This window comes from Anopheles coluzzii, chromosome 2 (genome assembly GCF_943734685.1).
Source record: "Anopheles coluzzii chromosome 2, AcolN3, whole genome shotgun sequence".
Taxonomy (NCBI): domain Eukaryota; kingdom Metazoa; phylum Arthropoda; class Insecta; order Diptera; family Culicidae; genus Anopheles; species Anopheles coluzzii.
In genome coordinates, this window is record NC_064670.1 from 52169137 (window position 1) to 52185015 (window position 15879).

Sequence of the window (15879 nt, forward strand, 5' to 3'; positions counted from 1 at the left end):
AATAGCACACCGGGATAGGAGATTTAAGACCTTAGTTGCAAAACTTACAAACATCTCTCAGCAAACTGTCAGGGGCAGTACGCTCAAACCACTATTCATCTGCATCATTTTCCTCTGGGTGATCGCACTGTGCGCCTTTTTGTGCGAACTTTTTATCTTTTACATTTCGAAATGGTACAAGCTGATGAAAACACAACGTTTGAAGGGTCAATGAGAATCTGTGTAAAATTATCAAAATTTTGGTTTCTTTTCAAATGAAATTTATGTAAACTCAAAAACCTTGGTATCAAACGGATATGTCACTGACAAATGTTAGCAATAAAGAGTAGAACATCTTAACTAACTAAAATGTTTGTCAAAATGCTACATGTGTCCCTAAAATTGGAGAGAAACTACGCACAGGGAAAGTAAATTCAATAATCAAAATTAGTTTAAAATCATGCAACATCAACACAGGCTAATGCAATTTCGAGTGCAGCGGGCATATATAATAACATTGATCTGACGGTTATTTCCATATGCACGCAAAGGGAGAACCGTTTTACGGACAAGTCACTTGAGTGTAACAGATAAAACGCCGACATTAATCCATATGTCTCGGAGCTGGTCCCGTGGTACAGTCGTCAACTCGAATGACTCAATAGCATGCCCGTCATGGGTTCAAGCCTAGAATGAACCGTCCTCCCGTGACAAGGATTTGACTATTATATCCGGCTGAGTGGTAATGAATTAAGTCTCGAAAGCTTGTATAGGCCGGCATGTTCGCGTAGAAAGACGTTATGCCAAATAGAAGAATCCATGTAAGAATCCATGTTACTTATTTGTCTCTTATAACCAATAGAAAATGCGGAAGAAATGAATTAGGTAAATTTGAGAAAATTTTACCCGCAAACCCATAGAAAGTAAGATAGAATATAATGATAATAGTTGGGTAAGAATAAACATTTGCATACCAAAACTATAAGAGGATCATCACAGCAATATGTTCTTCTGAACTGTATACATTTGGCTGGTGCGGGAAGCTAAAACTATCTTTCAACCTTCGCTCGAAGATATTATAGTGTTTTTATGTTGTTTATTTGTTTATTTGATCAAGTAATCCCATCGAACTCGTTTGGTTTAAACGGGTGAATTCAAACATATACATAATCACCTTTTTCATAATACCTCACTACAACAGTTGAGGACGGATCCAATCTCTACGATGGCGGTGACTGCCATAGTTTCATCAAGGAAATTCGATGGGTCTCACTCCATCGAATACAACGGTATTTCTTAGCATCCTATACATAGCTCGCCAAGCGCTAACTAATGGAAAAAGGGTTGGAAATCCAAATTCATCCAAATCGGTAAATGAGTTGAATAAATCAATTATAATGGAAATTATCAAAACGTTTGATAAAATTTGAACCTACTTTAGGAACTTCAGAGTTGCATATTACGTGAACGGATGGTCCGATTGGGATGAAATTTGATAGTTGTGCCAGGGCCAATGAATTCCGCTCCCCGTTGCGGCCGTTGGTCCGCTTCCTTATGTTTATCATAAAAACTTTCGTAACAAAAAAACAGCTAATTTGCAAAATCAATAAAATATAAAATAAAAGACCAAGCGTAGAATCAGCACGGGAAACAATCTTATAATAATAATTATAATCAATATCTAGCATTTGTATTATTAATTGGACTTTTTTGGCTGTATTTAGAAAAAAAAACTAAAACTGATAATTTATTTCATCCTGAACATCCTTTGAATGATAATTATTCAAGCCTACATGGAGAAAAAAAACGAACTTGCGAGCTGTCTGTCGTCAGTTATCCGTCAGTTATATATTTTAGCCATGCCGGACGAACACATGAGTGTGGACATGTTTTTCAGAACTACCTCGGTTTTTATCAATTTCTCCTCAGTTTTGGCAATATTGTTGAAGTAGAGCTTTTGCATTTTCGGTTCAGAAAAATCGATTGGGCATGTTGGACCTATTGATGGGTTAAGTTAGCCTTAAAATGCGGAGTCGTCTCCAATCCGACTCCGATAAATTCGGTATCAACTCCCGGAATCGCCCGGAGTCTCGCGGAGTCGTCCGGAGTTGTTTGGAGTCGTCCGGAGTCGTTCGGAGTCGTTCGGAGTCGTTTGGAGTCGTTCGGAGTCGTTCGGAGTCGTTCGGAGTCGTTTGGAGTCGTTCTGAGTCGGAGTTGTTCGGAGTCGTAGGGAGTCGTTCGGAGTCTTCTGGAGTTATTGGGAGTCGGAGTTGTCCGGAGTCGTTCAGAGTCATCTGGAGTCGTTCGGAGTCGGAGTCGTCCAGAGTCTTCTGGAGTTATTGGGAGTCTGAGTCGTCCGGAGTCGTATGGAGTCGTTCGGAGTCGGAGTCGTCCGTAGTCGTCCAAAGTCTTCTGGAGTTATTGGGAGTCGGAGTCGTCTGGAGTCGTTCGGAGTCGGTGTCGTCCGGAGTTGTTCGGAGTCTTCATAAATCCATTTCATGCGCAGCACATGGCTGATCTGGCATTAGATATGCTACACAGTATACGGCAGCTTAATTTACCTGGAGTAGGAGTCAAAATAGGCTTTCACTCTGGGCCAATAGTGGCCGGAATCGTGGGATTGAAGGTACCGAGGTATTGTCTTTTCGGTGACACGGTAAATACGGCTTCGCGGATGGAAAGTAGCGGAGAGAGGAGGAGTTATTGAGAGTCAGAGTCGTCCGGAGTCGTCCGGAGTCGTCCGGATTCGTCCGGAGTTGTCCAGAGTCGTCCGAAGTCTTCTGGAGTTATTGGGAGTCGGAGTACTCTGGAATCGTTCTCGAATTCGTCTGGAGTCGTTCGGAGTCATCCGAAGTCGTCCGGAGTTTTTCGGAGTCGGAGTCGGAGTCGTCTGGAGTCGTCCAGAGTCTTCTGGAGTTATTGGGAGTCAGAGTCGTTCGGAGTCATCCGGAGTCATTGGGAGTCATTCGGAGTCGGAGTGGTCCGGAGTCGTCCGGAGTCTTCTGAAGTTATTGGGAGTCGGATTCGTCCAGAGTCGTTCGCATACGTCCGGAGTCGTCTGGAATCGTCTGGAGTCTTCTGGAGTTATTGGGAGTCGGAGTCTTTTGGAGTCGTTGGGAGTCGTTCGAAGTCGTTTGGAGTCGTTCGGAGTCGTCTGAAGTCGTTCGGAGACGGAGTCGTCCGGAGTCGTCCAGAGTCATTCGGAGTTGGAGTCGTTTGCAGTCGTTCGAAGTCGTCTGGAGTCTTTCGGAGTCGTCTGGAGTCGTTCGGAGTCGGAGTCATCTGGAGTCTTCCGGAGTCGTCCAAAGTCTTCTGGAGTTATTGGGAGACAGAGCCGTCCGTAGTCGTCCGGAGTCATCAGGAGTCATTCGAAGTCGGAGTCGTCCGAAGTCGTCCGGAGTCTTCTAGAGTTATTGGGAGTCGGAATCGTGCGAAGTCGTCTGGAGTCGTTCGGAGTCATTCTGAGTCGTCTGGAGTTGTTCGAAGTCGGAGTCGTTCCATGTACTATTTCACTCTTTGGCCGGTTACTTCGTCTTTCCGGCCAAGCGAACGCAACGTTGTAGCGACTCGTCCCTCGGTTTTAATTTTCAGCATCTTTTGGAGCTTCTTGTAGCTCAGGATCGTCGGCCATTCGGAACTGGGCTTTCTTTCGATGACTGATGTCTTATAGTGCGAAGATGTTGTAGATGCCGGAACAGGCTTATATGACATTCGCAATATGCCGTACAGAGTACGGTTCTAAACGATGTTGCTTCCCTTTTTTGGACATCACGGTTAGAGTTCGACTGATAGAGGTGTCAAATTTTGTATGCTGACTCATGGGGTACTATTAATGAAAGTGCAAATAATGTTTTGTTAGTGTAAGTCAAGATAACCCCATGAAGAAGCGAAAATTTTTGTCAAATTTTTAATGCAAACGTTAGCAGCAGTTTTTGGTATCGTATTGCTTTGACGTATTGGACACTTAAGACATTTTTGGTATGTAATATTTTCTAACTAATATTATTCTGAAACAATCTTTCCAAATTGGAGAGAAACTAAAGATTTCCAATAATTTTATTCGAAGCATTACAAAAATTCGTATTTGCAACGATATTTTGACTCGTATTCCGAACAGTTTCGACTTCCCCGGCGCTCTTGCAGCAATCGAACAAGACATCGAACATGAAAAATGTATGGGATTTGACATATTCGATTTGTTGTTTATCAAATCGAACATGTCAAATCCCATACATTTTTCATGTTCGATGTCGTGTTCGATTGCTGCTAGAGCGCTGCCTTCATGTTTCATATTACAGACGTTTGATTCAAATTCCGGACAGCCCCAAAATTTCGTTAAATATTTTCACCTACACACATACTTCACCTTTTTTTAAACTTATTTTAAGATCCGCACACCCAATTCTGATTCTATGTCCTCCTAAACCGTCAGGACGAAGGTCTTACTGACAACGGGGTTTGGGTGCTTTTTTCCTCTTGTACCCGTACTTGTAGATGCATGAACCTAAGTATTATTGTGCAAATAGACGATCTTTTCCGTGCGGCCATCAATACATTTGTGACATCTATCTACAAATATGGTTGTGTTATTATCACTGTATAGTTGGTTTTGTTATTATCACTACCTAAAAATATGTTTATGCAATTAAATACAATTTACTTAGACGGATTTTTTAAATGTTATTTCGAATTCCTGAATGACAAACACTGTTATTTGATACATGATTCCGATGGACCAGATTAATAAGAATTATCGACAAAGTTACTTCGGTGTTGGTTTGAAACAAAACTGCTTAGGCCCTGGTCTATGAAAAAGCAACATTTGATGCCAAATCGTATGATCGAACTGTCAAACTCATGTTGCGGGAACATTTTTGTTTGAAGAGAAAAAAAAGACTTGTTGCAGGAACATTTTCGGACTAGTTTGCATATAAAAACGGATGACAAATAATTTCAACTTAATTTTAATATTTTTTTGTGAGCAAATACGTGCCTATTTATTTTAAATAAACAGAAAAATAAATGTTGCCATCGAACAAATGTTGCCGCAACATGTTCATAGGCCTTTGGCCTAAGAGTGCATACAGCGGTGTACTGACCGACAGAAAATATTTACAGTCAGTTAAAAAAATATTCGTCTAGATGAATATTTTACAGAAAAAGGCGATTTATGGCCGCAATATGCATGGGGCGGTAACAGTAATGATGAGGTTTGATAAATAGTTCATCAATACACATGTAGCATAGGTTCGACACCCGACACTATTAGACTTAGCAAATTAGAATTAGATTAGAATAGCAAAGACACAATTATTAGTATAACATCCGCTATAATTATCTGCAGTAAATTCATTACATCCTAGACACAAACCGCACTAAGGCTAGAATGAAACAGCTAATGATAGAATGAAATAGCATGATAAGTGGCGTGATCGTATTCACCAACACACTCAAAAGAAATAGTTTTTACAGGTATAAAATTTTAGATTAAACATTATCAGAACATAAATTACTGTAATTAGATGCACACAAATATTAGACATAAAAGTGCAATATGTTCTAATCCGAACCAACTAGATAAATAGGGAAAATTTAATAGAGTTCATCCAATTGCGCAGTAGGATAATACACATGAAAGGACGATGTTACCTAATGTACGCAAAAAGTCACGTACGCATAATGCAGGAGATAGAGCAGGATAATAAATCGTAATCATGCATAACGGAGCGGAAAGGTTAAATATGCCCATAAGCGCAATGTAATTATTTCGTATAAAAGGAAGTTCGCGCGTAGCTAGAGCAGAGTTGTTGTATCAGTAAAATCACGCAGTCCAGTCCGCCGCGCAAAATTTAGTTCGTAAAAAATTAGAAGCCAACCACGCTATTAAGTTTAAGTAAAGTGGCAAAAATAAAGTGAGTTTATATAAAAGTGCAAATACAATCCGTCTTTAGTCAGGAACGGCACTAAGTGATGACAAGTTCACTACACACACATTCTGCCTAAAAATAAGAATTAAAATAGTGCAATAGCAACTAAAACCCTAGAGGCGAACACATTATTAAATAAATAATAATAATAAAAACATTAAAAACTTAAAAAAAGTCGTTCGGTGGGTGCACAAAAAATTCTTCTATCAGACTTTTGGCGTAATATGCGTAAGAAACCAAAGGTCATTGAATCAAAAAAGTCTTGGTCTTATTTCTTATTGCATTTATGACTATTAGTGACTAGTAGTGTTGGGTGAATCTGACTCAGATTCATGAATCTGAATGAATCTGAATCTCAGTTGAAAAGATTCACAAATCTCAGAAAATTAATGAATATTTGAAAATTCATGATTTTTTAAGATTCAGGAATCTCGAAAGATCCATGAATCTCGAAAGATTCTTGAATTTCGAAGGATACTTGAATCTCTAAAGATTCAAAGGTTCAATCATTATATCTCGAAAGATTATCGAATCTCTAGGGATTCATAAATATCTAGAAAATCATAAAGCTTGGGCTTTTTTATTATTCTTCTCCTTGGCGTAACAACCTACGTGGTCATGTCAGCCTGTCCAGGCTTTCGAGACTTCTTGTAAAGTACCACGCAGCCGGATGGTTTATTTTGTTACGGGAAGTCAGTCCTTGCAAGGTTTAAACCCCCAACAGGCATGTTTTAGGTGGGATTGGGCAAATTCAACATTTTAGAAATCATACATCTCTAAAGATTCATAAATCCCTGGAGACATATGAATTTTAATGGATTCATGAATCTATAAGATTAAGAATCTTATCAGAATCTTTTAGGGGTCAGTGTTTGTTGCGGAGTGATTTGAAAGACTACTCCGGCCACAGCACTTTATTCTTATTTCTTTGTAAACATTTCAATCGTGTGTGACGGTAGATTTGTGAAACTTTAAAGATTCATGAATCTTTGAAGATTCGTGAAACTTAGGAGATTAATGAATTTTTGAATATTCGACTCGAGATTCGAATAACTCGTCACTGAAGATTCATATGAATGAATCTCAACGAAAGATTCATGAAACCCAACACTAGTGACTACTTGACCAACGCGATAACACATTTGAGCAATAAAAAGGACGACCCACTCATCCTACAAGACTAGTTCTAATTAATCTTTGGTAGAAATATTGCATTTCCGAACCACGTGGCCAAGCTCCATTGAAAAATTGGCATCCAATATAATATTGACAGTCTACTAAATCGTTTTCATCAATTTGGTTTCGACTGGTATGGTGTTTTGGGCAAATGACAATGATCTGTATGTTCTCCCACTCGACTGACCTTAAAACATGTGGTACTTTTTATGTACAATTTCTCAGAACTGGGACACAAAGTAGTTAAAAACTGCAAGTATACATTTCCTAATCTTGTTTCCTATCAATTTGAATATTTTTTCTAGCTCGCCTTTCCTCACTGAGCAACCAATTATTGTTTCGGTTATGCTCGGTTTTGGCCGGTCTCGTGGTACAGTCGTCAACTCGTACGACCCCAAGTGACATTTGCTCGAAATTGTTTTCCCATATCTGCTCGATTAGTACTCGATACGCTTGAAATTATGGATTTGTGTGTGATCAAATGTGTTGAAAGCGTCAAGATTGTGTGTGTTCGTAAATTAGACGTTCCTCTATCGATGAATGATGCCGACGAGGTCATTTTTGATTCATAGCTATGGCTTTTTGATGAAAAACAAAAGCTAACTTTGTGTGACATTATTTAATAAAAAAATTTATATTATTTAAGTATAAAATGGGAACATGGCCAACGATAACGATAAAGCCGTATCACAGTTGATTTTAGAGGACTTTTTCTGAATTCCCTTAAATGGTGCAGTTTAAGGGAAGTTTAAGGCTCCAGTTTAAGGGAATTTGCTGAATTCGAGCCTGGATTCCCTGGATTCAAGACTCCGAATGGACCGTGTCCCCATACGTAGGACTTACTGATGTGTAAATCATTAAGTCATTGATAGCCAAAGCCCACTAGTGTTACAGGTAGGCCTTGACTGACAGCGGTTTTTGTGCCAAAAAAAAGAAAGATAATTAAAATACTCGAGCAGTAAAAGTTCTCGTGTTTCTTTCAAAGCGTTGCGAAAGGCTACATCAACGAATATCACACTCAACGCCATTGATAAACACACACGGTACGGTTGATCCAGTTTCTTTAAGTACCTCTCTACTGCAGTCCAACCCAGCTTCCTGCGACGGTAGTCGCTTAGCATGGATAGATTTTTCGTTTCCGACGAGCTGCGATGAACGATCTTGCTCTCGAACTCGATCGAAAAAGTCCGGGAAAGTTCCGGTACTAGTGATGGCTAAAGTTTGCAAAAATCCGGAGTCGACTCCGATCCGACTCCGATAAATTCGGAATCCTCTCCGGAAGGTAGGTTCATGCTGCAATATCCGGAGTCGTTCGGAATCGTCCGAAATCGCCCGGTGTCGTCCGGAATCTCCCGAAGTCGCCCGGAGTCGGAGTTGTCTGCAGACGGAATCATCCGAAGTTATTTGGAGTCGGCCGAGGTCGGCTTGTATAGGAAGTGCACGCACAAAGTGAAAGGCAAAGAAGCATAACGAAAGGAAATGTCTGATCATAAGCACATTAAACCACACGGCTCCTTTTGACTCCTAACAACTCCGATTCCGAAAGACACCGGACGACTCCTGACGACTCCGACGTCTCCGAATGATTCCGAACGACTCCGAACGACTCTGATACCGGGCGACTCCGGACTATTCCGAACGACTCCGGACGATTCTGAACGACTCCAGACGACTCCGTACGACTCCAGACGACTCCGGACGACTCCGGACGACTCCAGACGACTCCGACTCCGAACAAATCCAGACGACTCCGACTCGACTCCGACTCCGGGCGACTCCGAATGACTTCGGACGACTCCGGGCGACTCCGGAAGACTCCGGACGACTCCGAACGACTCCGGACGACTCCTACTCCGGGCGGATCTAGTGGTTCCAACAATAGTCGGATCGGAGTCGTGGGTGTGCTCCATACAGCACATCACTACTGTGCATCCATCATCGATAGAGAAATTCACCCAGAACTTGAGTATTTGCTACGATTTTTTAGGGGTCAGTGTTTGTTGCGGAGTGATTTGAAAGACTACTCCGGCCACAGCACTTTATTCTTATTTCTTTGTAAACATTTCAATCGTGTGTGACGGTAGGTTACATATGTGCTATAACAGGTTGAGTGTGTGCTATGGAATGAAAACATTAAAATTGGAGACAGACTGTTTGTGAATTGTTTGGAAAATGTTGAGCAATGCCAACCAGCAATCCAGAGCGCGGGATTTACTATTTTTTTTTCCAAGGTACGCAATTGGTTACTTGTTTACTATTACAGTTCATACTCGCTTCAAGTTCAATTCATCGATCGCCTGGCTTTTATTGAGTAAGTGCATATTAAAATATAATAAAAATGTTTCAAAAGTATTTTCATTTATGTTATGAAAATATTGATTCAATAATAAATTATTACCCGTTAACGAGTTTTTTTTTTTAATTTCTCGTAAGGACGGCCTGGTTGGCCGTATCATTATGGACTAGACTTAAATCTAACATTGTTGGTTCTATTGTATTTCTTAATATCTATGGGCTGACCGGAGCCCATTGCCTTGCGATAACGAGTTTTGTACAAGGGAAATATATATCCGTTGATCGTGAAAGGGTTAATATCCCTTCTAAATTTCCTTGAAACCCACCAGCATTGCTAAGGGGTTCACGATTCAAGTCTGTTTTTTTATATGGAAGATTCACACTTGCAGGCTGAAATTTGATCAAAACATCTGTCTGTAAATTTTAATTTTTCTGTGCATTAAGTAAGTTGGAAAAGCAGGGCTCTATATTAAGAAAATAGAAACATTCCGAACAATTTATCTAAAACAAGTATTATTTAAAAACAAAGTAAAAGGCAGTAGCAAGAACGCTTATGTTGCACAACATTGCCAAAAACATGAAATAATAATTTCAGCCACGGAACCACCAATTGCACTTTGTTATGCAGATCAGCTGTTGATCGACTGGGCTAAGCTACAGCACGGTGCAGAAAGAGAAAGACAATCGCCTCCGCCCCGTCGAGACGGCAATAGAGAGAACGAGCAAAGCATGGCTGAACATGCCGTCCCTGCACCAGTGCGTGCGAGTGAAGAGCGCAGCACCACAAATAATCGCCGTCTGCTGTGCTCTTTCTCTGTCCCTCTCTATCTCAGAAATTGCTCTCTTTCTCACTCTGTCTCTCGGCGGGGTAGTCATATGTGTGTGGCGAGCGAATTCACTCTCGAACGCGTTCAGTTTCGCCCTTCTCGCCCAGCGTGTCGCATCGGTGGTGGTGTGTGCGTGTTATTTTTTATTCCCTACGTAGTGCGAAGCGCTGAACGCGTACACCGGATCTGGCAAATCGCCGGCTTGAGAGTGTTCGAGAGCTGGAATTCATTCGTGGCAGCACCATTGTTTTGCCATCGGCAGTAGAGCGAAGGTGGTGCGCGTCGCGTTTTTGGTGCCGTCGTCGATTTAGCGGTGTGTTTTGTCGTCGACCGATACGGGTTGGTTGTGTTTGGTTGTTTGTAAGTTGTTCACGGAATTAAAGTGTGTGTTCGTGCAGCAAAAACGTGTCACCGTCGAGTGGTGAACAGCAGCGGGCCGGCCCAGCACGGCTTGTGTTTGATTTGCGGCTTTAACCGCACGATTACGTTGTGCGCGCGGAATTGATTGCGGGCCCGTCGGTGTCGGTTGGCAAAAAAGAAAACCAGTCTTCAATCGAGCTAATCGTTTGCACCGCTGGGTGTGAGACGGTGAGGAGTGGAGACGAGTAAAGAGGTGTGTATGATATGTTGAAATCGTATTATTGTGTGTACTGCGTAGTTGCAAAGGGCTACTTTTTGCAGTCAAAATCATTGTTGAATGGCAGCGGCAGCGGCGAGCGACCCCATTTGCCATTAAACGTTCTCGTTCAGTGTGTGTGTGTGTGGTTACCGGCTATCAGTGTGGAGCAGTGTGGTGTACGCTCCATTAGCGAAGCGGGAGGTGAAACTACATATTTCACTATTTCAACACAAGCGCGTGCGAAGATCGAATGCAATCTAAAGCGGAAGGAACGGAATGGGTAAACACACATGTGCACAAAAAAGAAGAACAAAACACACACAAAAAAAATACACACAGTGCCCGTTTTCAGAAAATCTGTAAAGTTTTGTCGGTTCACTGTTTCGAATTAGCGGATTATGGTGAGGGCGGTAACGGTGGTGGTGGTGGTTGTGGTGGATGGAGACAGCCGACAACACCGGGGAAACGGCTCTGTGGTTAATAATAATCGCTCATGCCGGCTAAAAACACCGTTGCGTTGGTCGTAGCAACCCAAAGCGGCGACACACACAAGCCGTTTGCGTGCGTAGGTATTTGAGGAAGGGAAGGAGGGGGGGGGAAGTTGACGACGATGATCGGTTGAAGGAGAGAGTGAGAAGGAGAGAGAAAAAGAGACCCCCGAAAGCGTGTGTAACATAATGGACGGGTTTTGTGTTGTTATTGTTGCTGCTGTTGCTGCTGCTGTGCCATCTCCGTTCTTGCTGGCGTGTTTGTGATGGCCGACGGTGTTTGGGGTTAGAGTGGCGTTGGGGAGGGCCGTGTGTGTGTGTGTGTGTGTATAAAAAAGGGAGAAGGTTAAAAACAGATCTACCAAAAATGTACCTATGGGCAAGGGCACCGGCGGTGGTGGTGATGGTGGTGACGGTAGTAGCAGCAGCGGCACGTTGGTATCATCATCGACAGCACATCGATACAATCAAGTTTACATGGCACGACACGCCACGTTGTGTATGCGAGAAAAGAGGAGAAAGGGGTTGGATGAAGTGTGAGTGAGTGTGTGTGTGTGTGTGGAAGGAAGGGAGGGAGAGGGAGGTGGTTGGTAAAACTACAAGACACCAGTGAAATAAAACTAAAACACGCTCGCTGTCTTGCTTCTTGCCACCGCTTTCGGACTCATGAAATCGAAACCCAAGCCGCGCGGGACCATGTTCTCGCGCGTGTGTGTGTGCTGTGTGTCTGGCTGCTTCACATGGGGACGGTGCGGAAGAGTGGAGCAAGAGCGAGAAACGCTCTCCATCTGCGTACGCGTGTGCGAGCGAGAGCAAAACCAACGTGCTCCATATGTGTAGTTTCCGTGTGCGTCGTGCGTGTGTGTGTATGCGGTTAGCTTGACCATCAGGTCGAGAGCTCAGCGCTCGAGGCGGCGAAAGATGATGCTGTGCGCTTGCTGGACAAAGTGCGGTTATGTGTTTTCGGGGTGGGATGGAGTGGGAGGGGTGAAGATGGTGGACCTCCGTTTATTTGGCCGGTTCGTGTTGAGTGCTTGCTAATGTGACCGGGGGAGCACGAACTTATAATTCCCGTTCAAGCGAGAAGATAACCACACTCTTCCTACGCACATCGTTCGACACGTTCGCTCCGTCTCTAAGTGTGTCCTATTCGCTCCATCTCTCTCTCTCGCTCGCTTTGGGAAGCCCAGGCGGTGGAGCACACACAACCGATGCGTGCGTGGTGCGAGTCACCCTCGAGCGAGGCACACAAACACGTCCAAAGCGGGGCGCTGACGACGACGACGACGACCACGACGAGAGCACAAATTGTGGTGCTAATTGTTTTGGAAACGGGTCTATCTCTCTCTCTCTCTCTCTCTCTCTCTTTTTTGCCCGTGCACTTTCTCGCTCACATGATTTCGCACTCGCTCGCTCACTCGCACTGCCCACGGCATGGTTGGCAGACTCGCGTGGAGCGCGCGCTTTTGTCTCGTTCAGTGGCGTGCGCGCGCGTCTGTTGCCCCTGCCGAGGGGGGTTGGGTTGGAAAGCAGAAGTAATTGGTACGGGGTGGTGGGGTGGGAAGTTGTGCAAAGCACGATTTAATCGTACGCGAATAATCCGACCAACCGCCCTTCCCCCCATTTACTCCATTCCTTTTTCACACCCGCTGCGTGCTGGTTGTTGCCTTGGCTCTTGGCGGGGAGGTCCCCGTCTTTTTGTATGTTCGCGCCCTTTTTCAAAACGGTGCGTTTTGTGTGCGCGGGGTGGGTGGTTGGGTCGTGCGGTTCGAAGGATTGGCACTTTGGCGTCGGGATTGGGTCAACATCGTCTAATTAGTTGATTAGTGTGTTATGCATGCCAGCCGTTCATTTCGCCCCATTTGGTGTGGCGTTGCTGCTGCTGCTGCTGCTGCTGCTGCTGCGCCAACGTTCTGCTGGTCCGTGTCGTTCGGTTTTTTTTTTCTTCTTCGCCCCTACACACCCTTTTCCCCTTCTCCCCCTGGTGCGCGGGGTAATAGCAGTTGAAGGCGCACAACGCGCGCGCGAGGGGTACTACGAATTGACATTTCCGTTTTAGTTCGCTTCATCGACCCGCGTTCCGACGACCGTCTGCTTTCTTGGGTATGTATTTGCTGTCGCTTGCCTATTCCACCTTTTTGCCGGTTGGGAGGGGGTGGAGCGATTCGTCCGTTTTATGTAATGCGCTGTAACACGATCGGCGCCAGTGGGAAGTGATTAAGTTTTTTATAGGCTCAGTAAAGTGATTTCTGCTCCGCCGAAGTTGCTCAAGGGCACACGAGTACCGAAGGAAAGCGCGGTACAGGCAATGTTTTTTTGTGTTTCTCTCTTCTGCCCAGTTCCGGATGAATGGAAACAAGGTGAAGCAGGGTGTTGGGGACGATGGAGGTGGGGTGTGTGGGTGGTATGTGTAATCGAATAAAAATACGGTATAAATAATTGATTTCGTAGTGTAACGGTGGGTCCACACATTCCAGGAGGTGTGTGTGTGTGTGTGTTTGTAAACATGCTCATGGAGAGCATAATTTATGGTGCAACATATAGCACCGAGCATTTTTTGATTTGATGCTTTTCAACACATTATCTTTTGGTTGAAATGCTAAATGAATAATCATAAATTCCTGATACAAACAGTAATTATTCAAAAATAGTGTATATTATTATTATTACCTATTAGTTTATCTTCAACGGGCCATATGGCCTAAATAAGAAGGGTTAGAAAAAAATACATAGCAAAATTAAGATTATTAAAAAATATATTATTTTATTAGTATTTGCAGATCTATTGTTTATGAATTTTTTTTGCTAACTAATCGCAAAACTTCTTCTTCTTGCAATCGCGTTTGGAAGTTGATGGCCAAACTCTTTGCGCCGCTAACTTGCAATCAATCTCGATTGAAATTGATGAGGCATAGGAAAGAGCAAAAGCATTCCTTTTATCCTTCGCACTTCCAAGAGGAAGGGGAGAGGGGGGGAGGTAGTGCGCCATAAAGGGTGGTTTCAAAACGACCATCTCATCTAGATGGCTACTAGAAAAGCGTGGCCCCGCACAGACGAAGGCAGCGGAACGAAAAAGAGTGAGAAAACGAAACGAAACGAACCATAGCCCATGACCAGAAGAAAATAAAGCTAAAATCAACAGGAAGCGAGAAAAGGGCACGATGGGGAAGGAGTTGGTTGGGAATGGAGGAAAGACGGGACGATGGCGGGTGGTGGGACAGATTGGGAGAGCCGAGACACACCAGCCCAGTAGCCGCAGACCAACTACGACGCGGTCGTTTGTTCGTTGGGCGTGTGTGTGTGTGCCGTGCCGCAAAGAAAAGCCAAAAGGTTACGACGCCGGCCGGAGTTAACTGGCCATTGGGTTTGCTTTCGGTGCTGGATGGCGAGCCCGTGTGTGTGCTTGCTTGTGTGGCAGCCAGACAAACGTGCGGGGGGTGGTGGAACGGCCCCCCCGAATGTTGGTTGTTGAATTTAATTGGATCGGCAACCGACTGTCAAATTGACAGCGCGCAGGCAGCAGGCAGTGGTGGTAACGTGGCAGCAGCGATAAACAAATCTCTTCGCCATCGCCTACTTGCTGTTTGTTGGTGTTTCAATTTGTGTGTGTGTGTTTTTTTCCTTTAATGCTGATTTATTCAATTTCAATTGCCGTTTGTTTGTTTGGTTTGGAGCGAAGGGCGGAGCAGCAGCTGCTTGTAGCAAAATAAATAGAATCTTATTAGAGCTAAAGATATGGCGTTACAAACTGTGTAATATTTCACGTACGAACGATGTGCTTTGGCAGAACAGTTTAACTATTCGTTGCGTGTATTTTTGTTTTTCCATAGGTAGGAAATATTGCATTTGGCAGGGCGCTGCTAGCTCGATGTCCGTGCCCATGTAATGCGAAACAAAAGCCGAACAAAATGCGAACAACCATGCTGTGATGATGTACCAAGATAGATGGTGTGAGAATGGGCATGCAAGAAGAAACAAAACAAAAAACACGTAGGGAAATGGAGTGTAGGAGGGGGGGGGGGGGGGGAGTGTGCTGGTACGCGCGACTCGGTTGCGGTTTAGCTACTCTATACACAACGGTATTGCTATTTCATGTTTTTGATAGGCGCACCTCTAGGTTCCATGAGTGTGTGTACCAGGGCAGCGGCGGGGCAGCAGCGGGACAGCACGTCATCTAGGAGAAGGGAACTGTGGGAATTGGGAAGAAAATAATGGAAATGAAACTCAGAAAAATGGTTCACTCGGAACAAGACAATCCCCTGGAGAGCCCCAGAGCGTCAATAGTTCCAGTAGTGGAGATATGAGAGCATGAGGGAAGAAGAAGAACGGGGAGGAGGGGTACATGATTCACGATTTCAATCCGCGATTATTGACGCCAACAACAGGAAGAGTGGAAGTAGTGGGGGAGCAAGGAAGCGCATCCTCTAACCCCCTCCTCCCCCCTCTCCCCCTTTCTCCCACCCCATCAACAACTCACGCTGTGGAAAATGGGTGTGAAAAGGGGATACAAACACACCAGCGACGGAAAAACGGCCCAGTGTACGGTGGTGGTGCGGTGTATTAATGGT

At 44.0% G+C, this 15879-nt stretch overlaps 1 protein-coding gene across 14 annotated transcripts in view; it reads left to right on the plus strand.

The window, feature by feature from the left end:
* The first annotated feature begins 10282 nt into the window (after positions 1-10282).
* Positions 10283-15879, plus strand: part of LOC120948849 (protein groucho) — a 184716-nt gene continuing 179119 nt past the window's right edge. For 10 of the 14 annotated variants that reach the window (XM_040365623.2, XM_040365636.2, XM_040365627.2 and 7 more), the window contains exon 1: positions 10284-10817. The gene's annotated coding sequence lies outside the window, so the exon portion shown is untranslated. Of the gene's footprint in view, positions 10818-15879 lie in introns of all 14 variants that reach the window. The other 4 variants (XM_040365628.2, XM_040365624.2, XM_040365625.2 and 1 more) reach the window with 4 other exon arrangements.